We start from the raw sequence: 11,818 nt of genomic DNA on the forward strand, positions 1-11,818 counted from the left end.
GGGGACAAGAGGATAAATGACTCTGCCTGTTTCAGGGTCTCTTACACAGTAAATATTTGCCGAATCAGTTAGAATACACTGACTTATCAAATTTAAAAAAAAAAAAAAAACAGCTCCTTTCTCCATGGAGAACTTGAGAGGGCATTAAAGGCGGGTTGGGGATGGCAGGGTAGGGGCAGCAGCTGTCCTTGAATTTCTGTAGATCCGGCTGGCCAAGAAAAGATACATCCTAATTTGGTTTTTAATTGCAGGTGTGATTGTGCCCAGTGTTATGCCAGGAACATTACCATGTTAATAGCAGGAAGTGTACTGGGCTCACAGAAGCAGCACCCCTTTGGTTCAGGAGCTGAGTCACAGCTTTTCTAAAAGGGAGGATTCTAAATCTACTGAAAAGGAACTAGGCACTGGATATTGGGAAGGGTGCCTTTTTGCAGGTCTTTTTGAAGAAAGGCAACAGATTAAGCAGTGGATCAAAATATAAGTGAAAGACTTGCCCACCAAGTTAAAAAGCAAAAAAGAACTGAAGTAAAATAAAAATAGCTCCAACCCAGAGATCAAGAGGACTATTTTGTCCAAGGAAAGAATAGAAGTGGTCCGCTTACACTCCGCCAAGCCACTAGCTTCAAGTGCATCATTGTGCCAATAGCAGAGGGTCTGAAAGGCTTCATTATTAAGAAGTTAATGCTTGACAGCAGCCGACTCCACCACAGCAAAATTACCCGCCTCCGAGAGACTGCCTCCTATGAGTCCTGGGTTAATTACTCAAATCTCCAAATTATCCTTCAGGGAACAAAATGAAGCATGCAGAATCAAAAGCAGATCTGTAGCTGAGATTATGAAAAGGGAGTGGGTTCTTTTCCATTTTCAAAAAATGATTATTTCTATTGTAGGAACCCAGAGAGGAAAGGAAAAAAAAAAAAAAAAAAAAAAAAACCTTGCCCGTGTACCAAGCAGGCACTAAATGGCTGGCAGTTGTACAGCTCCAGGGAAAATACTCACAGTTTGCTTGGGGAAAATGGGGGTGCTGAAACAGAGACACCCCAATCTCGTGACTGAAGAATATTTTCTCTAGCACCTTTTTCTAAAATAGCTGAATGTGCCAAATCCAGCATCCTGTTATTTACTGAAAATAAAATAATGACTTACATATTATTTCTCTCATCATTCTCTCATCATATGTACATGTTTATTTCCTAAACTTACTTCTCACTTTAGGGAATAAATTCATTTTTAAAAAATGGTTTGATTGAGAATCACTACCACCACCAAAACCTTTATTTATTTATTTATTTATTTATTTATTTATTTTCCCTCTGTCTGTAGCTCCATCAACTGTGGCTAACAGAGGTTCCAAAGTTTTAAAAGAAGTATTTCTCAAGCAGAAGTTCCTGGACATATTCTCGGCAAGGGAGGGGCTCCACAAATTATAGGAACATTTAAAATTTTATAATTTTGTGTTTTCATTATGTCAATCAAAATGAAAATTGTAAATTAAACCAATAGCATAAAATTATAGTGCAATGCCTGTCAGAGAATATTAATGTTAATATCATATTTGGTTTTATTGTTTCTCTCTTTACTTCCTGATCTTACTATCTCCAGGACAGACCCGCTCCCTACATTCATAGTAGCTGAGAGATGCACTGGAAAAGTGTACAGGGTTTCCAGGTGTGAAGAACAATATGAAGATCACATCAAGTTCAAGTGCATTCACATTGTTGTGAAACCAGCACCATCATCCATCTCCAGAAGTTTTTTAACTTCTCAAACTAAAATGCCACATTCACTAAACAATGTCTCCCCATCATCCTATTTCTGCAAAGTGCCCGGCTACCACCAGTCCATTTTCTCTGTGAATTGTATTACTCCGTTAACAGTCTTTTTGGAATGCTGCTCTGATTCTTCAATCAAGGTGAATTAGGAAAACCTTATGGCCCCTTCCCTTGATCTTCTGTGGTCATGCAAGTTGCCTAATCCTAGTTCACGGGTGCAATTCATGAACACATCTGAAATGTTTCCCCACCGTTGTCCCCTGAATCCTTCTGTTGACCTAATCAGAAAGACTGATTTGTTTACAAGGTTGTACTGCCTCAAAATGACCCACAGAGGAAGTACACTATACACCAAGACAAAAATGGAACTGCATTTCCCAAACTTGTGGAGCAGTTATTTATAATTATTCTTCCCAAGAAGCCCTGTACCCAGACCAGCTGCACCCCTCAGATATGGAAGTTGTCATGGCTTCCTGTTCACCTATGAAAAACTTATTTCTCTTGGAATTATGTTTATTAAGGTTTTAGTATGTCCATCCCTCTTCGCTTACCTTAGAGAAAAGTATACGTCTATTTTGTATGTGGTTTTTAGTTGTTACCGAAGGAGTGATCGCCCTTAGCTTATTCTCCAACCTGACCCAAAGAAGAAGTCTCAAAAGAAGCAAATTATTACTGACATGGATTTCTCTAGATCACTGTGTCACTGTGTAACCCAGTTGTTTGAGAGGCACTCATTTGGGAAGAGCTACTTTCCACAGGAAATTTATCTGTGTACAGATTTAAAATATTACTTTTGACAGCTTTCTCCTGACTAGTTTATATCTCTGGCCCAAACTACCTATTATTGCTTGGATGTGGTTTGTTTCCCGAATGTTCATGTTCTATAAGCTTGTTCCCCAGGTGGCAGTGTGAGAGGTGATGGGACCTTTAAGAGCTAGAGCCTAATGGGAAGTAATTAGATTATGAGAGCAACACCCTGGGAAAGGATTAATGCCTGTCTCTCGGGAATGGTTAGATCTTGAGAAACTGGGTTAGTTGCCATGAGAGCAGATTGTTATGATGCAAGGCTGCTCCATGTGTTAGCTTTTTCTGAACATGCTGTTCACCAGGAATGGCTGCACATTTGATGCCATCTACTATGTTATAACAAACCACGAGGTCCTTCCCAAATGGGTACACCTGTGCTTGGGCTTTTCAGCCTCCAAAATTTTGAGCCAAGGTAAACCTCTTTTTCTTATATATACCCCATCTCAGCTATTTTGTTATAGCAATATAAAACCAAACAAGAGAATACTCTTGTGTGGGTCCATATTTTTTCCTTCATTGAATCACTTTATAATTTTTTTTTAAAGCAAGATGATGTGTAGCTCTATAGGTAGGTTTACCTATGAGCCCATGGAAAATCTGGAGAGCTATGTTTCTGTTCTATCCAAGACACATTTATTACAGAGGAAAAATAGACTATGTCTGCGTAGACAACCTTAGAACATCTTATAAAACTTGTCAAGACCTCAGTCTCCTGGTTTGTAATATGGGGATTTGCATTAAGTGATCTCTAAACATCCTCCAATGTTAATTTTTAGGTATAGGTAATGCCAGAGCCTCTAAAAGGAACTTCTAAAGATTAAACTGGTTGATTTTTTTTTTAGTTGTAGATGGACACAATACCTTTGTTTTATTTATTTTTATGCGGTGCTGAGAAAAAAACCCAATGCCTCACATGTGCCAGGCAAGTGCTCTACCACTGAGCCACAACCCCAGCCCCTATCCTGGTTGATCTTATAGCTATAATTTGTCCAGCCTGGTCATAGGCTAGTGAGTCATTCCATCTTTCTATTACCTCCTTTCTCTTTGACCCTTTAGATACAGAATAGGAAATAGTCTCTAAATCCTGCCATTAAAGTTCTTGCCGTACCATTATCAAATCAATAAACATTAATTATTCTATTTTAGTTTTAATCTCTTTGTATCAGAAAACATCAACTTAAAAATTGTAGCATCCTTTGATGATTTAAGAATATGACTGTGATCTATGTGTATGTATCCCTCCAAAATTTGTATGTCACAACTGAATACAGGCGGCCTCAGTCTCTTGAATTCTGCAAGGAATATTCTTTTCTAAAAACTGGGGCACTTAGGATGTGATTATGTCATGAGGGTCGTGCTGTCATAAAGGGGATGGTGCCCTTAAAGAAGAAGCCTGAGGTATATCCTGGCCCACCCCCCCTTTTTTTTTTCTTTTTTTTTTTTTATTGTTGGTTATCCTGGCCCCTTCTACCATGCGAGGGCACAGCAACAAAGTGCCGTCCATGAAGCAGACAGCAAGCGTTCACCAGATACGGGCTCTGCTGGTGCCCTAATCTTGGACTTTCCAACCTCCAGCACTGTGAGCAACAACTTTCTGTTGTTTATTAGTTACCCTAGTTACTGTATTCTGTTACAACAACCCAAACGGACTAAGACAAATATAATTTTTGTTCAAATAAGCAAAATAATTTTTAACTTATAGTAGTAATATTATAGTTAGACTTTAACCCACGAGATATTGGTACAAAAATTTAGGGAAATGCCTCAATGGTAGATTCCTAAGAGAGCCTTCAGGAAAGCTGAAGAGTAAGAGTTGCATCTTTAATATTTCAAGAATTTCATCACTGTGTCAACTGTTATGATCTGCCATAGACATTTTCCCCCCCATGAGTCTTCAATTCTTCTGTGACTTGATAAAACTCTCAATAACCAAAAATTCTTTCTAGGTCACTTCATGGGTTTTAAATTTTATAAAGCACACGTACACACCTTTTCTCATAGATCGATGATAGCCTTTTGGTGATACTGCAACCGGCTCTGGATCTGGTCCAAAGTGATATTGCTCGTGGAATTCAACCAAGGCAGCAAAGTCATGGTTCTGACATATGCTGGAGCGAGTGTGAATGACCAAGGCCAGCTTGCAATTGCAATTTGACTGTGGCTTGATTCTTTGCAGGAAATGAGATTTTTTTTAGATATACTCTAAATAAGGAAAAGTCTATTGAGGTCAAATATCTTTGGAATATGGTCCTCTATTTTGAAGATTGGCAATGGACATTAGCTTGCTTATTTAATGACTCTTCAATATAGAAAGCTATGTATCATGTTGTTTAGCCCAACAGTTCTCAACTTATTTGATCACACACATGCACACACACATACACACAAACACACACACTTTTTTTTTTTAACTTACTTTAAAAGTACTGGAATCCTCTAAGAATAACAACTTGACAAACCCTAAGCAGGATGTTGTGTGGAAGTGTGTAAATAGGTGTGTGTAAATAGGAGACGTGATCCCATGTGTGAAGGTTACATTTATTCACGCACAGGAATTGACTTGGAGTAGCAGAGGAGCTCTGGTAGATCTGCTGAGGTTCAGTTGTCCAGTGTCCTCCAAAGGTGCATGTCATGTAAAGCCACGGACCACAGGGGATGCTACTGGGAGACGGTGGAACCTTTGGGAGGTGAGGCACATTTAGAGGTCCTCAGGTCACTGGGGGTGTTCATTCACTCAAAGGGGCTTGGGGTACTCCAGGTCTCTCTCTCTTTTTTTCCTGGCCATATGTTAAGCAGTTTTGCTCCACCACACTTTCCAACCATGATGTGCCTTATGGGGCCAAAACAATGGGGCCAACTGATCAGGGACTAGACCCACCAAAACTGTGAGCCAAAGTGACCCTTTTTTTCCCCCATAGGTTTATTATCTCAAGTATTTTGTTGGAATAAAGGAAAACTCACCATCACAAGATGGATATATGGTTAAGAGATACTCTAGCCCCAAATCTTGCCCCCATTTCTCTCTTCCACAGTTAGCCCTAGTGACAAGAATTTGGAGTTGTCTTTTGCTCATATATAGGGATTGATAGAGCCAAAATAAGCAAAACTCCAAATGTAAATAAAAAATCTAAGTGCACTGCTGCTCTGCGCCTAAAGCAAAAGTTCCATTTAATCACTTCTGTAAGTAGCTATTCAAATCTACCTGGGTTTCCCAAGGGAACAAGAAGCCATTCTTTAATGGTTGTACTCTGTAATTCAAGAGATATAATTTATGAGCTGTTTCAGAAGCCAAGAGCAGAATTCTCCCCTGCAGAAGATACAGTTTTAAGAACAACGAAATCCCCACTCCAAAGCAAAAGGAAAAAGCAGATACAAAAGGTTTCAGGGTCTATTAACAACATGCATTAAATGCACATATACCTGTGTTTGACAGCTAATGCTGAAGTTGGTCTCAGTTGCCTATTGATGTTTTAATGTTTGGACTAGTTGGGTTCTTTCCCATGTCATTCTCCCACAGTTGACCTTAACTCCATTGTTGACCTAACCTGAGCCTTGCATACTTTCTCCTAAGTCAGGAAAAGGTTAGGAATTTATAAAGGAGAGACAAAACAAGCCTCTGAGATTGGGCACTGTTATGGTTATGTTCCTGTTGGGAATTGTGAATCTAAAACAAAATGAGGTGAGCAAGCTTGTATATGGTAGGCGACTTACAAGTCTCCAGTGAAGTTCACATGTAGGGCATGGACCAGAGCCTGAAGCTGCAGACCAGCTCACAGTACTCAAAGGGCCAGCCTGTGTCTCATACAGACATTTCTGTATATGTATCATAAAATGAATTAAACATATAATTGCAGAATATTTAGTTGCTTAGATACAAGCAATTTAGAGAGGAATGGGAAAGGGCAAGTATGGAGAATGTATCCCTAACTGCAGCTCTAAAAACCACAAAAGACCTTTTTGATTTCCAAAAAGGTAATGCTTTCATGGAAATATTAATGAGAACATAGCCCAAGGATTGCTGTAAAGTATATAAAACTTACAGTTACTGTCAAAAAGAATCTATTCATTTCCATGAATGCAGAGCGACTCTTTTTATTTCAATAAATACAAAAGCAATTAAATTTGGCTTCTTTGAAAACAGAGATGGTATTTGATAACCGATTTTAGTCTGGCTCCTGAGAGATTTGTAATGAAATTCATGGATCCATTAAAGATTGCTTATTTAGATCACAGGTGCATTCTTCCTTTGTTTGGACTAACTATTCTTAATATATAGGAGGGCCAGAATACCCCTGGATCAATTACGAGGTTTTAAAAATAGGTGAAATAGGTGAACTAAATAGTCTCACTTTGCTAGAAAGTATTTTTCTTCTACAAAATTCCCTCCTATCTTGTTCTGACGGATATCTTTAACCCTACAATTAGAAATATATCACCTTGGTTTAAGACATTGATTCCTGTGGAAAAGTAAACAGAATAACTATTATAGTATCATAAACCTCTTCTGTCAGTTGAAAAATAAGTTAATATATCACAGTAAGCTGTGTCAGTGACTGAGACTCAGAGGAATGAATCTTCCAGGTCCTTTCCTAAAACCAGACTTTAGCAGGGAAGGTAGAGTGATCCTGAGAACAGTGAAATGCTGAGAAACTCCCAGAAATAGGGCAGTATAACATTGAAGAATATCTTTCCTACTTTGCAGTCTTTTTTCTAACAGAGCTTATTATAAACATTCCTTGTCCATTCCTTTTTAAAAGTTAACTCTAAAATATCTCTGACGTCGTATTTAGACTGTTAGAAACATCATATTCTCCCATCTTCTCAAATAGACTATTTGCAGCTTAAAGAAAAACACAAAGGTTTTCCCAGGATCCTTTGGGCTTTCACGTTTACTATCAGCTAAAAACAAACAAACATGATTCTGAGGGATTTATTTTGAGATTTAATTGTATACAGACTTGCATGTCATTTCAATTTCATAGCAACTTGTCCCATGTGCATTGTTTGTGGAAAAAGTTTTGAAAAGACTGAAATAATTTTCTTGCCTGCTGACTGGATCCTGTTCCCTCTGGGAAGATGCCATAGCCTCCTTCATGTGAGATGCTAGGTGGTAGGGACCAGGGACACTTAGGAGTCCTCTTGCTGAATTCAGTACAGAGTTCATTTGAGAAAAGTGGCTTCCATTTTTGGAGATGCTTAGCAGTCATGCTAAGCATGGTAGTGTGGAGCAGGAAACATGACTTCTCTTACTCTTCTCTTACTCTTTCCTTCTCACTTCCTGACTTCCAGACACAATTCTCTCCTCACTTAACTAGAGAATATTACTTCAGGTTATTCAACACAAAATTTATACTATCTTTTTGTTATTTTCTTTTAAAATGTTAAATCGTATTTTTAATTTTTTGACCTTTTGAAAACTTGTAATTTGGGAATTTTTATTATTTTAACTTTTACTTTTTTCTTTTATGGCCTTTTTTTTTGTTGTTTTGGAGGGGTTGGGGGTTTTGTTGTTGTTGTTGTTGTTTGTTTGTTTTGTTCTTGTTTTTTACTCTGTTAGAGAAACATCAAGAGAAATGGTTAAAAAATGAAAAGGTCTATTCTTATCAGTCAGGCCTGTTATTTTATTTTTCTTTTGGGTTGGGGAGAATACCAGGAATTGAACCCAGGGTGCTTAACCTCTGAGCCCTTTTTAGTTTATATTTTGTTTTGAGACAGGGTCTGACTTAGTTACTTAGAGCTTAGATAAATTGCTGAGGCTGGCTTTGAATTTGTGATACTCCTGCCTTGACCTCCCCAACTGCTGGGATTACAGGTGTGCACCACCACACCAGGCTAATTAGGCCTGTTTTTAATGATAATTACTCCATGTTTTTCCAACATGAAACATGTTTTCCCTGATCATTAAGGCAATAGTTGCATGTGTTTTCTTTAACTTCTGTCAGATTCAGTTTGCAATCTTGACTGTGAATTGGTCCTATTACTATTCAGAAGTTTTTTGTTTCAGAAGGGGACTAATGAAAGTTACAGGCTGATGTGAAAGTGGAATGATTTTACCTCTGATAGAGAACTTGCAACATCCCCAGGTGCTCTCTTCACAGACTGATATATTTAGTCATTTGCCACGAATACATTGAGTACTTAATAATGGCTGCCTAAAATTTTTATGCTATTCTTAGTATATGAAGATGACAGACAGTTATTGGTACATCATCAAACTCTAATGTTTATTTTCAAATAGACTTTTAAAAAGCAGTATTAGGTTCACAGCAAAACTGAGTGGAAGGTACAGAGATTTCACTAATACACTGTGTCCCCACATACTCACAGCCTCCCCACTGGCAAAATCTGGTGCCAGAGTTGCACATTTGTTAAGTTAATGAACCTATATCAATACATTATTGTCTTTCAAAGTCCACAGTTAGCATTAAGGTTAATTCTTAGTTCTACGGGGTTTTTGACAAATGTATAATCTCAGGGATCAACCATTGTAGATTCATACAGTAAAGTTTCACTACCAACAAATTCTCTAAGTTCTTTTTTCTTTTAATTGGTTCTTTTTAGTTATATATAACATTAGGATTCATTTTGACATAATTATAAAAGCATGGAATATAATTTATTCTAATTCAGTCCCTTGTACTTCCCCTTTTCCTCCATCCTTCCCCTCAAATCCCAGCAACCACTGATCTTTTTGATGTCTCCATGATTTTGCCTTTTCCAGAATGTTATATAGTTGGAATCAGACAGTATTCACCTTTTTCACATTGGCTTCTCTCACTTAGTATTATATATTTATGTTTCCTCCATGTATTTTCATGGCTTGAGAGCTCATTTCTTTTTAGTGCATGTACCGCAGGATATGTTTTAACCATTTATCTACTGAAGAACACCTTCATTTCTTGCAATTTTGGTAATGATGAATAAAGCTGCTATAAACATCCATGGATGGAGTTTTGTGTGAATATAAGTTTTCAATTTATTTGGTAAAATCATACCAACTAGTATGATTGCTGGATTTTAGGGTAAAGGATATTTACTCTGCCAAAGTACCTTTCAAAGTGGCTGTGCCATTTTTCATTGCCACCAGCAATTAATGAGAGTTCTTATTTCTTCTCACTCACTTTTGGTGTTGCCAGTGTTCTGAATTTTGGCCACTGTAATAGGTATTTAGTGGTATCTCACTCTTGTTTTAATTGACAATTTCCTAATTACATATTACATTGAAAATCTTTTCATACACTTACTTACCATCTGTATATTATCTTTGGTGGGGTTTTGTTGTTATTATTGTTTTAAGATCTTTTGCCCATTTTAAAATCAGGTCACTTGTTTTCTTATTGTTGAGTTTTAAAATTTCTTTGTATATTTTGGATTGCAGTATTTTATCACATGCAAATTTTGCAAATATTTTCCCCCAGCTGATGACTTGTGTTCTTTTCTTTTGCTATCTTTTGTAGAGAGGAAGTTTTTAATTTTAATATAGCCCAGCTTATCAACTGCAACCTCACTTTTCTGCTGGATCTAAGATAGGTATTGTTTATTTTTCAGTGTCAGCTTTTTACTTATTATTAAAATGAACTCCCAAGTTACTGATATGCTGGATAAGAGCTGAAAATCTCTAGTGTATTTTTTCCTTCAGCCTGGATGAAAACTCACCTGAGAATTTCAAGATGGCTGCCTACAGGGACTATTTCAGGCCATGAGAGAGAGAAACCAAATGATCCGTGCAACCACAAAACCATGACCCTTTGATGCACTGAGGTCCAGCCAAATCAGTTTTCAGGGGAAAAAATAAACCCAAACCACCAAACCCACTATTTTATACAGTGCTTTTAACTGTGGTTTATCATTAGAGATCAAATTATTTTGGAACCCTTAGCTTACATTGCCAAATTTAGTCAAAGCACTTGCAATAAACTTTTCTCTGATTCAGCAGTCTGAATTCCATCTTGTTTTTCCAATAAAAAAAAAATCAACCATAACTAGGAAAGGGGAGAGGAGAGCTTGACCACTGAATCTTTCTAACATGTAGGCAAACTTCAAATAACTTCATATTATAAAAATATGCATACAGCTGTCCTGATTTCTATATGAATAGGTATGTATGCTCTTTAAAGCCCCAGGACCCAGAGCCATAGAGGTCAAAAAAGAAGATATTTGCTTGTCCAATATTGATGTCTGGTTCCCAGCATTGCCCTTAACTGGGACAAATTCCTATGGTTCAGGCTTCAGTTCAGTTTCAGAGCATTTATCTTTATGTTGTTGAAAAATCTGTTTTCCTTTACTCTGCTTCTACTACGTTGCAGCCTAACAACACGGCAGGAAGAACAAGGAAAATTACACTTTTGAAGTTTCAACTTCAAAATGAGCCTTTGCAGAAACTGGGCTGATGACCTTCTCTAGACATCACCATAACACTGGGTTATCTCTCCACGAATGGTCACCTACAAAGATTGGGTTTCCCTTGCACTGACCACAATGATCATGGAACTTCTATGTGGCTTATTTATTTTTCCATTGATATAAAATTTACGTAATATAAAATTTACCATTTTAGCCATTTTAAGACTTGTATTCTAGTAGATTTTGATACATTTACAACATTGTGCAGCCATCACCATTATCAAAGTCCAGACCATTTCTATCCAACATAAGGAAGGCCCACATTCCTTATGCTGTCTGTCTATGGATTTGCCTATTCTGACATTTCATATATGAAATCATACAATATGTAGACGTCTGCATCTGGTATCCTCTAGTTACCTTGTTATTTTCAAGTTGTACCCATGTTGTAGCATGTAACAATACTTTACTCCTTTGTATGGATTTATAATATTTCATTACTTATTCTTTTGGTTAGCCATTCATCAGTTGATTGACATTTGGGCTATTTCGAGCTTTTATCTATTGTGAAGAGTGCTGTTATGAACATCTACATGTATGTTTTTGTTTGAACGTCTGTTTTCAATTCTAGAGATGGAATTGCTGGGTCATATAGTAATTCTATGTTTCATTTTTAATGAACATCCAAACTCTTCCACAGTGGTTACATTATTTTATATTCTCACCAGCAACATCTGAGGGTTCTGTCCTAATCAATTTTCTGTTTCTATAACAAAATTCTTAAGGATAGGCAACTTATTTTTTAAAATGAGGCTTATTCAAAAGAAACAATCAATGAGGTAAAGAGAGAGCCTACAGTATGGGAGCAAATTTTTACCACATGCACATCAAATAGA

At 37.3% G+C, this 11,818-nt stretch overlaps 1 long non-coding RNA gene across 1 annotated transcript in view; it reads left to right on the forward strand.

Annotated features, from left to right (window-relative positions):
• LOC114094946 (uncharacterized) overlaps positions 1-10,511 on the forward strand; it is a 67,073-nt gene extending 56,562 nt beyond the window's left edge. Inside the window, exon 2 of the long non-coding RNA XR_003583169.2 lies at positions 10,219-10,511. This is a non-coding gene — a long non-coding RNA (uncharacterized lncRNA). The remainder of the gene's footprint in view (positions 1-10,218) is intronic.
• The last annotated feature ends 1,307 nt before the right edge of the window (positions 10,512-11,818 follow it).

The sequence above is a fragment of the Marmota flaviventris genome, chromosome 5 (assembly GCF_047511675.1).
Source record: "Marmota flaviventris isolate mMarFla1 chromosome 5, mMarFla1.hap1, whole genome shotgun sequence".
NCBI lineage: Eukaryota > Metazoa > Chordata > Mammalia > Rodentia > Sciuridae > Marmota > Marmota flaviventris.